General features: G+C 36.2%; 1 long non-coding RNA gene across 1 annotated transcript in view; it reads left to right on the top strand.

Annotated features, from left to right (window-relative positions):
- Positions 1-15,393, top strand: part of LOC311436323 — a 29,758-nt gene extending 14,365 nt beyond the window's left edge. The window contains exons 2-4 of the long non-coding RNA XR_014692759.1: positions 9,793-9,947; positions 13,082-13,249; positions 14,956-15,393. This is a non-coding gene — a long non-coding RNA (uncharacterized lncRNA). The remainder of the gene's footprint in view (positions 1-9,792; positions 9,948-13,081; positions 13,250-14,955) is intronic.
- The last annotated feature ends 222 nt before the right edge of the window (positions 15,394-15,615 follow it).

The following is a 15,615-nucleotide window of genomic DNA, read 5'->3' as shown; positions in this document are numbered from 1 at the left end:
AGAGTGTTATATATTTTTCACAGAAGAGAGTATCCTTCTCTCCTTCTCATTAAGATATCATAACTATCATCTGCACAGAATGTACAGAAAAAAAATGTGAGGCTGAATTTTTTTTTTTCTCTAAACAAAAAGATTTTTCAGTAATGAGCCAAGGAATTAACTGCTGTTAAGCAGATATGGGTATTGATTTCAAAAGCCAACCTATTTGTTAAACGCATGCATAGACTTCAATTGACTTACCCTCCATAAATAAATAAATAAATAAATTAATTAATTAAATAAAAATGGTAAGATATTTTAAAGTCACTGTGAGACTGGCACTAGCAAGCACATTGAGGTAAATATTTGCAAAATCTATCTCAAAATTCATAAGATAAAATATTATTTTGTCTCAGTTAAAGCATGTAAAACAAGGCAGAATTGTCAAGAGCATCCTCAATGTCTAACTTGACGTATCTCACCAGAAATATGTAACTATATATATGTTAATTATATATGTTAATTAAACACACTTGTAACCAATGTTGTCTGGGTTGTACTGCTATTCTACCTCTGAGATTGTTGTGTTTAAAGTCATGAAGAATAATAGTCAACAATCTGAATCTATTTGCAATATCAAAAATAACTCTTTAAGTCTCAGACGGTTGGAATTAAGAGTTCTTTCAATTTTTATGAGTATCACCTTGTTTCAGTATTTCAGAAGATTTAAGTAATTCATAGAATTTTTGCATTTTTTTCCCACTTTATCTTACTTTTGTACCTTGCCTTAAGTGTAGGAATACACTTAAGGTTGGTTACATGTCATGATACTTTTCCCTCAGCAGTGCTGCTTTGTGCAAAAAAAGAACTGTGACGGATAGTATAAAATCTTCTCTTATTACTTTATAATGTAATAGCTCATTACTAAACTGAGAAAGGATCTAATTAAAACTAGTGGGATTCATGGCATCTTTGTTATTTGCATAATGCAGGGCATCAACTGAAAATGAATTTTGAACCTTAAAAGATACTTTGACCTATTTTTTCTTTTAAATTTGTTTGTTTTGTTCTCTTACTTTATGCTCCTCCTCCACTCTTTTTTTTTTTTTTTTTTTTTTCCCACTTAGAAATCTATGGGGTCAGCCTATTCTACCAATTATATTTCCATAGTTGATCTAAATACTAACCACTTTGTCAATTTCTGTAGCAGCTTATAATGAATGAGTATTGTGAATTACTTACCAGAGCTTGGGTAGTTCTCAATTCATAAATGAATAGTACAAGAAAAGTGATCAGTAATTTGTCTTGGTATGTAGACAAAAATTTGATAAATAGGCAACCAATTAATGAAATACTTGTTACTTTTTGGAAATGTCGATAACAGTCATAACACAGGAAGTAGATTAATGTGATGGCTGCTTTGGAATAACAAAAGCAAACAAATAAACAAACACTACAAAACATGGTATAAGGCTTTAAAATTTATTATTTAATATATGGTTGTCTTGATAAAGGGATTTATTAGAGTCAAATGTATATCTGTTTCAGAGCCCTGCTAAGGACTTTTCACTCAGACAGTTTCACAAAGTTGAACATATTTAATAAGTTGACAGATATAACAGCTTCAGAATTGCCATTGACACACTTACTGAAATACACTTCCTGCAATAGTGCTAATATATAATAGTGCTAGCAACATGCTATCCTAGTTATTCCTAACTAAAAGGTGAAGTCACAGAGCTTACAAAGAAGGTGTCCCTGTCTTGGTGGAGGAGAAGGAGCACAGCTCGTCAACTGGCTCTTCTAGGTTTACAATTGCTTTTTTACAATTTAGTCATCATCTTCATAGCCCTCCTCAGGACCCACTCTAACAGATCCAGATCCTTCTTGTGCTGGAGGCCCCAGACAGTACTCCAGATCAGGCTTCGCGAGGGAAGAGTAGAGGGGGACAGTCACCTCCCTCAACCTGTTGGCCACCCCTCTGGATATGCAGCCCAGGATGCAGCTGGCCTTCTGGGGTGCAAGCATGCACTGTCAGCTTATGTCAAGCTTTTTGTTCACCCAAACTCTCAGTCCTTCTCTGCAAGGCTGCTCTCAGTAGGTTCTTCTCCCAGTCCATATTGTGTCTGGGATTGCTCTGACCTAGGTGCAGCACTTGGAATTGCTGAACCTCATTTAGTTCACGTGGACCCACTTCTCAAGCTCATCAGGTCTCTTTGGGCTGCATCCCTTCCATCTGTGGTATCAACTGCACCACTCAGCTTGGTGTGATCTGCAAACTTGCTGAGGGTGCACTTGATCCCGCTGTCTATGTCATTGATAAATATATTTAATGTTACCTGTCCCAGGACATACCCCTGAGGGACACTTATTATCAGCAGCCTCCACCTGGACATAGAGCCGTTGACCACCACTCATATTTTGTGCCTTCTGCAATTTCCTGGTACAGACCTTAATCCGAAATATGAACTTTTTAAAAATTATTTTTATCACAAATTATCTACCCTGGATTTGCTGATTTTTATTTATTTATTTTTTTTTTAAGAGTTGATTTGTAATGTAAAATGATAAGAGAAGGGCAACACCTTCATCTTTTGACAATGAAGATACCTTGGCCATTTATTTTAGGTTTAACTAAAATTAACCGGCAAGTTCAGTGTCTGTGGTAGCTGGGCTAGTACACATCAGAATTCCTTAAAACAAAGCAAATAATTAATATTATTGTAAAGCACACTAAAAGTGTAGGGAAAGCAGGAAGAAATATGTGATTGCACGCAAAATAGATACATACTTATCAAGATTGAGAGAGGTGATCCTTTACTTCTATTTCTGAACTGGTGAGGCCACACCTGGAGTGTTGTGTCCAATTCTGGGCTCCCCAGTACAAGAAAGACACGGGTATACTGGTGAGAGTTCAGTGCAGATGATGAGGGGACTGGAGCACCTCACCTGTGAGGAAAGGCTGAGAGAGCTGGGATGGTTCAGCCTGTAGAAGAGAAGGCTCAGATGGCATCTCATCAATGTATATATATATATATAAATACAAATACCTGAAAGGAAGCTGCCAGGCTTAGAAGGAGAAGCAAAAGGCAAATGCTAAAATGCAGGAGGTTCCCTCTAAATGTCAGGAAATACCTTACTGTGCAGATGACTGAATACAGGCACAGTTTGCCAAAAGAGGCTGCAGTGTCTCTCCCTCTACAGAGAGTTTCATTTAACAGACATCTGGACATGGACCTTGGCAACTGGGTCTAGGTGGCCATGTTGCAGCATGAAAATTAGGCCAGATGATCTCCAGAGATCTTTTCTAACCTCAAACATTCTATGATTCTGTGAAGAGAATGAAATAACATAGAATCTAAGAGATTTTCTTGCTTCATCATTTTTAATCAATCTTTTGTGACTGTACAAATATTCTCATTGTAATGATTTGTGATATCACATGTACAGGTTTACAGCTTCACTGGGAAATATGTTGTGCAGGAAGATCAACTGGAAAAACAGAAATCTGACACAAATATGCTTAGCATACTAATTAAAATAGGAAAGAAAAATTGAAAAATATGAAATATGTTGTTCTTAATGTTATACTTTCCAAGGATTTCTTTTTGTTTGACTCATACATTCATGATTTCAGTCTTTACAAAGTAACTTCAGTTACAAATATGTGCCTATCGTAATAAGGAGTAAGAAATGATGATCTATATATGGGAAATCTAAGGATTAGCATTTTTTTGCTAATCAAAATGGCTAACTACACAGAGTTTGATGCATTGTCATCTCTAACTGAGAAACACAAAACCTGACAATGTGATATAATTTTCTGAAGATTCTAGACAGAGAAAGCGTGTATGACCTCTTATAGTGATCTGCTGCTATCTCATTGCTTAAAGAGTTAAAATGTTTGGTATTTTCTATTGTCATCTTTCAGACTTCATCACTTTGTTGAAAAGACTGAGTAGTAAGTATTTAAGTTCTCTTTATAACATTTCAATGGATACACTGGAGACTGAGATATTTAAATATCTTCAGAGAAATACTTTTGTAATGGAAATAATTCTATGAATGATTTTTTTATACCAAATTCAATTTAAAACAGGAAGGTCATTGTGTTATTACCTTGGTTTGAAGCTATGTTTGCAGATGTACCACTAGGTACTGACAGTTACATGGATATGAAAAGCTCCCCAGGCTACTGTATGGACTGTTTTTTTAGACAATTAAGAAAGTTTTTAACAAGTCTGTTCATTTCACATTTTTAATTAATTGGTTTCATTTTTACAACCCAATAATTCACTAGAAAAAGTGGAAGTAAAAGCTGTGTTTAGATTGTTCCTTAATATTATAATTAATGGTTTCTAAATTGTAAGAAAGATAACTTACCATTTCTTAGATTCACTCTTTATGGGACTGGGTCCTAATGTATTTCACAAAATATAATAATCAAGATACCAAAACTAAAAGCCTTAATGTCAAGAAGATGTGAAACCAATAGATTCTTGTCCTTTTATGCTGTTTAGATGATACCTTTCTATTCCTGACCTTGTATTAGTTTTGAAGGGGAACAAGTAGTTTATGGAATCTCTACTGGTAGGGTAGTTTACCTTTTTTTTTTTTAATTTATTTTTCTTTCTATATTATGCTAATTTAGATCAGCAGGTATATTTATGGGAATATTTACAATATGAAAGATATCAGTGTCCTTCCATGAAAATACAATTTCCAGAAGAGCATGAGTGAGGTAAGGGGGTAGATGTTCTTCTCAAAAGAAGTTAGGCATGAGGTCCATAATTCCTACAAAATTATTACTTGGGTTTCTACACTCATTCTCCCAATTCACTTGGGTCAGAGTGAATAGCTATTCCACATTTTCAAAAAGACAAGTCCTGTGTAGATAATTTTAATAATTAATATCTAACCTAAAAAAGAAAACAAAACATAATGGTAATTTCATACCACATGTTTGTTTCACATCAGATTGTCTATGAGATGAACTTTATTCTCATGTTAAGCTCTTATATTTAAAATATATTTAGATAGCATTTAGTGTATTTGTGAACTGATTTTCTTTACAACACAAGAGTTCTAATAACCCCTCAAACTGTAAAAGTAATTTAATGCAATTTTAGCTGTATTCAGCTGTGCAGATACATCTTGATTAAAGTTATTGTTGGCCTGTGTATAATCACAAGTTGTTTTTTTTTTTCCTTCTCTATTTTTTTTAAGTATCAGTTGCATTATTTTGATCAGCTTACACTTTAGATACATGTCACCACTTAGTGTCCTACTTCCCTAGATTTTATTTACAAATCTGTTAATCAGAGAGGACAAACACAAAGAAATTCTGCTTATTCTATGAAACATCAGTATATTACAATATAGTACATGAAAGGCTTGTTTCAGATTGGTCTGTACACTTAAGCTCCCAAAGGAAATTGGTAGCTGAATTGATTATAATTTGTGTGGAATTGACTGTACATGCATGTTAAGCAATTTTCTACAAAATGACACAAAATTGGAACATCACCATAGCGATATCATATTGTACGCAATTGTAACTAAATATTATAGACTTAAATAGAAACTTGTTTGATATATATCGTATTCTGTAAAATCCAACCTTACTGAAATGATTTCTAGGAACAGTACAAATGTTTATGCTAAACATTTTGAAGAGTTAACTAGTGATATAAAAAAAAAATTCTAAGTTCAAGTGCATGTTTATTGACAGCACTTAAAGATAATGTGTTTGAGGGCAGTAGCAAAGAAGATGAGGTGATTTTTATTCTTGTTCTCCCCAAGAAACATGGTACCTTTTCTTCATGTCTCTAAAGAACATTGGAGTGCTGCATGCAGATGCAAGGACCCAGTGATTCATGAACAGCTGCAGGATCTTAGCAATGCACTTCAAGTAAAATTTATGAAAAAGTTCATTCATCTCCCATGATCTAGCATACAGAAGACTTTTTAAAGTCAGTATTTTGCTTCTTTCCATTAAAATAATCTTAAATAGGAGCTCTTCCATCATCCCAAAATAGAAATTCAACAATACTTCAGCTCACTCCAAACCATCTGTTTACACTCATTTCTATGACAAACTTCTTAGCGATTTGCATTTTGCCCAAGCTGTCAGTTTAGCCTTTGCCAATTTTAAATAACTTTCCACGATTGTGGTAGTTCTTTTCAGTCATAGTGCTAGAATAAATTTTAAACAAAAGAAGGAATAGCTCAAGATAGCTGTATAGATACGTGAAAGTAAGCTAAGAATTGCGTAGAAAAAAAGCAGTGCACACAAAATATGTTATTTGACACATTTTTAAAATTTGTACCATGAACAATATACAGATTATAAAATGCAAATATAGATACTTATTTGTAATACAATTTTTCCATGTAAAATATGCTAGTGGTTGTGTCCCCACAACATGGATTTATAGTTTTTCATGGCTTGTTTGTAAAAGCGCTTCATTAAAATTGTGACCAAGATACTGAGCTGATCACCATCTAATAACAGATTAAAATATCTTTTGTTTGAAATTAAATTGTTGTTGTAGTTGTAGTTTTGTCCTTATGGGGTTTATACTATCTCAAAACAGCAACAAAACACAAAACAGTAAGATATAAGAAATCATACTTTTTTTAATTTTTTTTTTTTACTTTTCTTAAAAAACAAACAAACAACAAAAAAAAAAACACGTCCTCCCTCTTGACTTCAGAAATAGTGGAGTCTGTTGCACTCATTTCAGTGTCATTAATGTACACTTTTCACAGTGTGAAGAGAGAACAGTACTTGAAAGAAAACAAACAAACAAAACTGGAAGAAATATAAATGACCATATAAATGACCTGTCATTCATGAATGCTTTGGTGTTACTTTAACATGGAATAAGTCTCTTACTGATCCTTTAAAAGGATCTGGTTGCTGACTGGATTTGATATTGCTGATATAAAGATCTCTGAAAACGGTGTTGATACCACAAGACTCAAATATAGGAAGTTGTGCCCAGAAATATTTGGCTTTCTAACTAAATTTGAAAATTGACAAATTAAATGAATTTATAATGTAATCAAATATGTTCTTCCATTCATGTTCCATCTACCATTTGTTGTCTAATGTAGGTTAAGGATTACAGAATTAGGTTGACATATTTGGCTATATTTATTTAAAAAGATATATCATTAAGAAATGAGAGGATTTCCTGCCCTGCCCTGCCCTGCCATAACAAAACAAAACAACAACAAAAAAACACCACCAACAACTAATCATAAATAGTTCAGAATTGTTAGCTCTAGCAAGTCAAGTCATTTTTCATGGAGAACAGATTGGCAGAGGCAATGCATAGTTTCATAACATTGTCTTACCAGTGTGTTTTTGATCTCAAAAACTACCCCTTTTAGGGAATGAGCTCACTGCATTTCTATTGATGATTATTTTTGTCCATTTTTGGTTTTGATAATATAGGTGGTTTTCATTGTGTTGGTTGTTTAAGGAAGCCAAGATTGATAAAGGATACATTAACCAATATTTAAAATAATGTAATTGGTTTCAGTGCTGTTATTTCACGCTTCAACAACAGAACAAAGAGACAGCTTAAAACATTGTGGAAAAAAAAATACTTTGAGAAATAAGTAAAAAATTCCATTGTACATCTAGTTTTCAGTTGTAAAACTTTCAAGAGGCTGTTTTCTGTTCTACATATGTAGATCTTTTATTAAATCAGCTGTCATGATTAAAAAATCAGACAAACTTTCAGACTCTCAAGCTTTTCTTCAGATCTGAAAGAAAAGCTCTCTGAAGGATAGCTGCAGCTTTCAAATTGACTTAAAAGTTGAAAACCATTAATTACAGTTTAGATACAATTAAATTAGCTACCAAATGGTCTTCATTCATTTGAATGTCTTTTGACCAAAGGTCATGTACAGAAAGACCATTATTCGGAATTAATTCATATATTTAAATTAGGCATCTTTCAAGTTACCTTTGAAGAAAAAGTATTTGAAAGAAAAGGAATTCAGGTACAAACTCTAATTGATACAATTAGAACAATTACTCTGAGTTTCATTTGAAAACTGCTTCATCTCTTGCGCACGAAGAAGAGTTATTGTGTTTAATACAATACAGATTTAAATATTCATCTCTACTAGTTGGTATAATAAAATAAATCTCTTCTATTTAGACACTTGTTTTGAGAAGGAAATGACATAACAAAATTATACTGAAAATCCCTCAGTTTCCATCAGAGTTTGAAGCAGGGATTGTTAAACTCCAGTAATGGTTGTACTTTCTCCCAGTGTTATTGATGGTTTTCCAAAATCCAAAACAAGTTAATATAAAATGTTAAGGACAAGATTACTGGTATAACCAGGTTCTGCATGACATTCCCATAATACACTGAGTTTAATAAATGAAAAGTTTTACAGACTTTCAAAAACTAAGTTAATAATCTCTAGTTTGTATCATTCTTAGTGTATGAGTAAACAGCTACATAGAGTAATGTCAAAATATCTTGCCTCCTGCTCAAATTTAGATATCTTTTCTAATCAGAAAAAATGTGGGCTTTTGAAGGTCTAACGTCTTTACTTTGTATGAAGTACTTGAAAGAGATTTATAATTGACTATTGAATTCATTACATATAATTGAAACTGCCAACAATCAGGAAAATATGGAATAATTATTATGATTGTGCAATTTCAGCACTGCTCCTTCTTTTAAGACTCGTCTGAATGGAGAATAACGCACTACGGATCTTTTTCTGAATGGTGACCACAGTATATACATATAATATAAAGTGAATCACAGAATCACAGAATCACAGAATTTTCTAGGTTGGAAGAGACCTCAAGGTCATCGAGTCCAACCTCCAACCTAACGCTAACAGCCCTCCACTAAACCATATCCCTAAGCTCTACATCTAAGCGTCTTTTGAAGACTTCCAGGGATGGTGACTCCACCACTTCCCTGGGCAGCCTGTTCCAATGCCTCACAACCCTTTCTGTAAAGAAGTTCTTCCTAACATCTAACCTAAAACTCCCCTGGCTCAACTTAAGCCCATTCCCCCTCGTCCTGTCACCAGGCACGTGGGAGAACAGGCCAACCCCCACCTCTCTACAGCCTCCTTTAAGGTATCTGTAAAGAGCAATAAGGTCACCCCTGAGCCTCCTCTTCTCCAGGCTGAACAAGCCCAGCTCCCTCAGCCGCTCCTCGTAGGACTTGTTCTCCAGGCCCCTCACCAGCTTCGTCGCCCTTCTCTGCACCCGCTCAAGCACCTCGATGTCCTTCTTGTAGCGAGGGGCCCAAAACTGAACACAGTACTCGAGGTGCGGCCTCACCAGAGCTGAGTACAGGGGGACGATCACCTCCCTAGCCCTGCTGGTCACGCTGTTCCTAATACAAGCCAGGATGCCGTTGGCCTTCTTGGCCACCTGAGCACACTGCTGGCTCATATTCAGCCGACTGTCCACCATCACTCCCAGGTCCTTCTCTGCCTGGCAGCTTTCCAACCATTCCTCTCCCAGCCTGTAGCTCTGCTTGGGGTTATTGCGCCCCAGGTGCAGGACCCGGCACTTGGCCTTGTTAAACTTCATGCAGTTGACCTCAGCCCATCGGTGCAGCCTATCCAGATCCTCCTGCAGAGCTTTCCTACCCTCAAGCAGATCGACACACGCACCTAACTTGGTGTCATCTGCGAACTTACTGAGGGTGCACTCGATGCCCTCGTCCAGATCATCGATGAAGATATTAAAGAGGACCGGCCCCAGCACCGAGCCCTGGGGGACGCCACTAGTGACTGAATATTATATTTTATTTTTAGGGTAGTGTTTTTAACATGACTCCATCAGAATTCTGATTTAAGAACTTAAATAAGAGTGGCCATAGCTTTATGGGCTAATTTGCTTTGAAGACAGCTGTTACTAATCCGACAAAAGGATTTTCTACTGATTTCTGTTTCTTCTTCCAAAGTATAATGTAAGTGAAATACAAATGTGACAAGTAACCAATATAATAAAAGTTATCACTTTGATAAATTTTGAACAAAGCAAAACTATGAATCTTTGAGGTGATGTAATAATTTTTTAAACAATAGTTGCTAGAAAAAAAAATCAAATAGGTTTTATGCGTGTATTGATTAAAGTTTAGTTTTTATGAGTATTTAAATGTATTTTTCTCCTCAAAATATTCATATTTTGAAAATATCACTTGAGTTTTGTTGATGTTATTAATATGCAGCTTTTCTAACTGAAACACTTTATGTAGGCAATGTACAGCATCTGGATCTTTTAATTAAATTTTTTGAAGTTTTAATTATTTTGGATTGAAGTCTTGGTCAGTGATCTGGACGTCATCATTTAGAGTGTACACACAATTAGCTCACTGAATATGGAAAAGTCACTTTGAAAGTTAAAATTCAGGTTACGTATTATAAATAAATAAGCAAATAAAATAGAAACAAAAAAAATAAAAATCATTTTGCCTTTGACTTGCTGATGTAGCAGCCCTTCTACATCTTGTGTCTAACATTCATGCTGGGAAAGTTAACAAGTTTACATTAGGTCCTGAAAATCGTAGTGTGTGCACATCTATGTATGTATACATATGCATATATCAATATAAATTATTGAATTTTAAATTGAATTTTTATTGAAAAATGAAACAAAACACAAAACCTTGCCTTTCATGTGGCCTATATGGCAGCAGGGATGAATAGAGAAAAGACCTATTGAACAACAATCCAGGTGAGCCACAATCACAGAACTTTATTTTTCCAATTTTTCATTCAATTCAGTGAAGAGATAACAAGCAAGAAAAATCTACTGAATGTACATGAAACCATATGGTATTTCTAATATTTCAAGCCAAAGGACAGGGAATTCTTAGGGTAAAGCTTATGTCTATTTGTCTTAGAGAGACTTAGCCTTATATATATAATATATAAATTTATTTATATTTCTATATGTCTAATCTATCTATAGGATGCTATTGTTAGTTATAGTCATTCAAAATACATTTTCTGTATCACAGACAATTAAGGCTCTGATCTACAAATGCATACCAGATACACTACATAATCCTAAAAGTGAATAAATAAACCAACAATTGTAATAATATTAGTAGAATTTAAGCCAAAGCTCTGAATCATATTATGAAGGCCCCAGAATATTTATGGCATTTTAAAAATTCTTGAAGATACTGAGCACTTAGGAAACTGTGTTTGTATTTGTTTTCTACTGCTGAAGTGAGAAGTCATGCTCTCTAACTCTATTCAGTGACATAGATTTGTCATGTCTTCAGAATTGTTACATCTATTATCTTACCTTCATACCTAAGCATGCATTTTTGAGAGGAAGAATTGGTAATATAGTTAGACTGTGTTTCATTTACCATCTAATTGTCAGAATTAGTCAAAAAGACTGATGACATAATAAAATCAGAAAATAAAATACTGATTTCTGTTAGAGGCAGTTGAATTTCAGTGGTGGTGACAAAAGACATAATTGTTGCAAATATTTTAGTGAGTTTTCATTTGTTTCATTTTCTACCAGCTGTGATGTCAATGACACCTAGTTCTGCAAAGTTTCACATGTATGAATAGTACTCATTGCTTTTATATTAATTGCTCAGATGATAAAACTATCAGCAAGAGGAAGGTTTATGGGATCAAATCAATACCTATGGTTTCATTTCTGTTTCCTGTCAGGAAACTGCTTGTTCTGTGAAACTCAGCTTTAAATTTTATTTTTATTTTTTAAAGACTGAGCTTTGCATTCATTTGAATTTTCTTAGATGTTATTTTTAATTTATTTTTTGTTTCTGCTTCCTTCTTATTCTTAAATGAATTGTTATATTGAAATATCAGAGTTCAAATAGCAGTGATATTTCAAGTTTTAATTCCAAGTAAGGGAAAATATTACATAAAAACATGATAGAAAGAGGCTAGTAGCTAAAAAAATATCCTTTAGCAACAATAAAAAATTACTAAATGGATAGCAGTAGGCTTGTACGTCAAATATTTCAGAAGGACACTTTTCTTATTCTATCCTGTCATCATTAAGTTAAATAAGTCAATTTATTCTATTAAAATAGAAACAATTTTCCAAAGATTTTCCATACAAACTCAAGCTGTCTGCATGCCTAAAGCCCCCACTATTTTTTTCTGAAGATCTGACAGCATCCTTCTGACACTCCCTATTCCATTTTGAGATGGAAAGCAATATAGGAAACAAAGTTTTGAGTTTTTGTTTTTGTTGTTGTTGTTTTCCAAAGCTCAAAACATCCAGATTATGTAGATGTATAAGTTTTGTGTTTTTTAGTGTGCTTGACTTTGATAGAGCTATGCTGATTCATATCAGCTGAAGACTTTAATAGTTTGGCACTCCTATATTCTTCTCGCTTAGGAAATAACATCTAAACTTTTCTTAATTCTCTACAGTAGTATGAATAATGTGCTGTACGTTCATGAACACGTAAATATATTTTTGAGTCATAGAATTAATTTCTTTACAAATCCCTCAAAATTAAAAGTATGTGCAGTCACGCAACTGCTTATGTATTTGAGGAGGATTTATTTTCTTCCTACTTTAAATGAAAGAGATAAAACTCAAGAAACTGAATAACAATCTGTGATCTGATCCCAATCATCTCAGAATAATTCCAGGTCTGTTATGCTCAGCAGGAGAAAAAGTGCAAGTGAATATACTTTTTAACTCTGAATTGTAAAAAAGATTTATGATTGCAAAACTAAATATTCTACCACTAATAAAAGGATATCTAAAACAGATTAAGGGAAACCTAAGTAATTTCAAATGGTATACTTTTGTCTATTGTGAGTTCAGTGAGAGTTTTCATAATTTTATGTACACAGCTATAATGACCTTTATTCTTTCTCAGACTGCTAGAAAACTTAAGACACAGCTAATCTCGTTTCTCATATTATGTTTGAATCTAAGTAGCTTGCAAAGTCATTATTATTCTCTGATATAAGTAAAATACTACTCCCTTTCTTTTTCTAAATATTATTCTCTGATACAGCTGATTAGTCTTATCTCTCTACCAGCCAATAGTTTAACTGTTAATCTCCTCCCATTCTCACTTTCTGCTTTCAGGGCTTTTTTTGGGATGCGATCAATCTCTACAGTTTGGCCACAATCTGTTTGAGGACTGAGGATAAGATGAGCCCCATTTATTAAGGAATGACTTCTGAACCAACTTGATTTTCCATTTTAGAGGAACACAAGAGGACCATACCAGTTGTTTCTGACTATCTAGCTCAAGTCGCTTAACGCCTTCTTTGCCTCTGTCTTCAATGCCGATGATGGGCTTCGGGACCCAGGGTGCCCTGAGCTGGAGGACCGGGATGGTGGGGATGACAAACTCCCAACTGACCCTGAACGTGTGCGGGATTTGCTACTCCACCTGGATCCCTACAAGTCCATGGGTCCGGATGGGATTCATCCCCGGGTGCTGAAAGAGCTGGCGGATGTCATCGCGGAACCTCTTTCAATTATTTTTCAACGATCCTGGGAATTTGGAGAGGTCCCGGTAGACTGGAAGCTGGCAAATGTTGTGCCGATTTTCAAGAAGGGTCAGAAAGAAGACCCTAGCAATTACAGGCCTGTCAGTCTCACGTCAGTGCCTGGTAAAATCATGGAGAAGTTGGTTCTCGGACTTATTGAGGCGCACCTGGGGGACAAAGCAGTCATTGGTCCCAGCCAGCATGGGTTTGTGAAGGGTAGGTCCTGCCTAACTAACCTGATTTCCTTTTATGATAAGATCACCCGTATGGTGGACCAAGGGAAACCAGCTGATGTGATTTTTTTGGACTTCAGCAAGGCTTTTGACACGGTTTCCCATAGGATCCTACTGGACAAAATGTCCACCATACAGCTAAATAAAAACATCATACGATGGGTGAGCAATTGGCTAACGGGCAGGGCCCAAAGGGTTATGGTAAATGGAGCTGCGTCAGGCTGGCGGGCGGTCACCAGTGGGGTCCCTCAAGGCTCCATTTTAGGGCCGGTACTTTTCAATATTTTTATAAACGATCTGGATGTAGGAATAGAAGGTATTTTGAGCAAGTTTGCTGATGACACCAAACTTGGAGGAGTTGTGGACTCAAATGAGGGCGTAAAGGCCTTGCAGAGGGATCTGGACAGGTTGGAGAGCTGGGCGATCACCAACCGCATGAAGTTCAATAAGAGCAAGTGCCGGGTCCTGCACCTGGGACGGGGAAACCCTGGCTGCATGTACAGACTGGGCGATGAGACGCTGGAGAGCAGCCTAGAAGAGAGGGATCTGGGGGTCGTGGTAGACAGCAAGTTGAATATGAGCCAGCAGTGTGCCCTGGCAGCCAGGAGGGCCAACCGTGTCCTGGGGTGCATCAAGCACGGCATCGCTAGTAGGTCAAGGGAGGTGATTGTCCCGCTCTACTCTGCGCTGGTGCGGCCTCACCTCGAGTACTGTGTGCAGTTCTGGGCACCACAGTATAAAAAGGCCATGAAACTGTTGGAAAGTGTCCAGAGGAGGGCTACGAAGATGGTGAAAGGCCTTGAGGGGAAGACGTATGAGGAACGGCTGAGGTCACTGGGCCTGTTCAGCCTGGAGAAGAGGAGGCTGAGGGGGGACCTCATCACAGTCTACAACTTCCTCGTAAGGGGTTGTCAAGAGGCAGGAGACCTTTTCTCCATTAACACCAGTGACAGGACCCACGGGAACGGGGTTAAGCTGAGGCAGGGGAAATTTAGGCTGGACGTCAGGAAGGGGTTCTTCACAGAGAGGGTGGTTGCACACTGGAACAGGCTCCCCAGGGAAGTGGTCACTGCACCGAGCCTGTCTGAATTTAAGAAGAGATTGGACTGTGAACTTAGGCACATGGTCTGAACTTTTGGGTAGACCTGTGCGGTGTCAAAGAGTTGGACTTGATGATCCTTAAGGGTCCCTTCCAACTCAGGATATTCTATGATTCTATGATTCTATGAAGTCAAGATATGCAACTACAACTAGTTTTTGTTTGTTTGTTTGTTTGTTTTGTCTGCATATACTGCGTTCAGTTCCTGTTTCATCATAGCCTTCTTGATTATTTTCTTTAATTATGTATATATGTTTGGTTCTATTTTCCAGGCGTGCCCAAACTTTGTTACTGACTTGGTTTTACCACTCACTAGAACCACTCACTTCTGCTTCCCAGCTTTGATTACAGCTCACAAGATGCTGTGTATACTGTTTTTTAATGTTCATTTGTTCTGAGGACAATTATTACAGACATTACTGGGATGGATGGGGAATGTCAAAAATTAAAAGTCCAAATGTAGTAATCAGTGTCCTGATTAGTAGAAGAGATGTGATTTAAATCTGTACCCACAATTCATAGACAGAGGAATTAGAAATGATAATAATAAATCTGGGTTTTGCATGGTTTCTTTGTCACATTTAATGGTAGCAGCTGTTCTGTCAGTCCAGGATTATTTTGATCATCCCATAGACTGCAAGATTATGCAGGTGTGTGAGTGTCCATAAATCCTATGACTGTCTGTAGGTGACCCTGGTTGGTGGGGGGTTGGACTAGATGACCGTCAGAGGTCCCTTCCAACCTCAATCATTCTGTGAATCTGTATGTGTTCCAAACCAAACCTCTACCAGT

Source organism: Aythya ferina (assembly GCF_964211825.1).
Source record: "Aythya ferina genome assembly, chromosome: 4".
NCBI classification, from domain to species: domain Eukaryota; kingdom Metazoa; phylum Chordata; class Aves; order Anseriformes; family Anatidae; genus Aythya; species Aythya ferina.
This window is presented reverse-complemented; position numbering and strand designations above follow the sequence as displayed.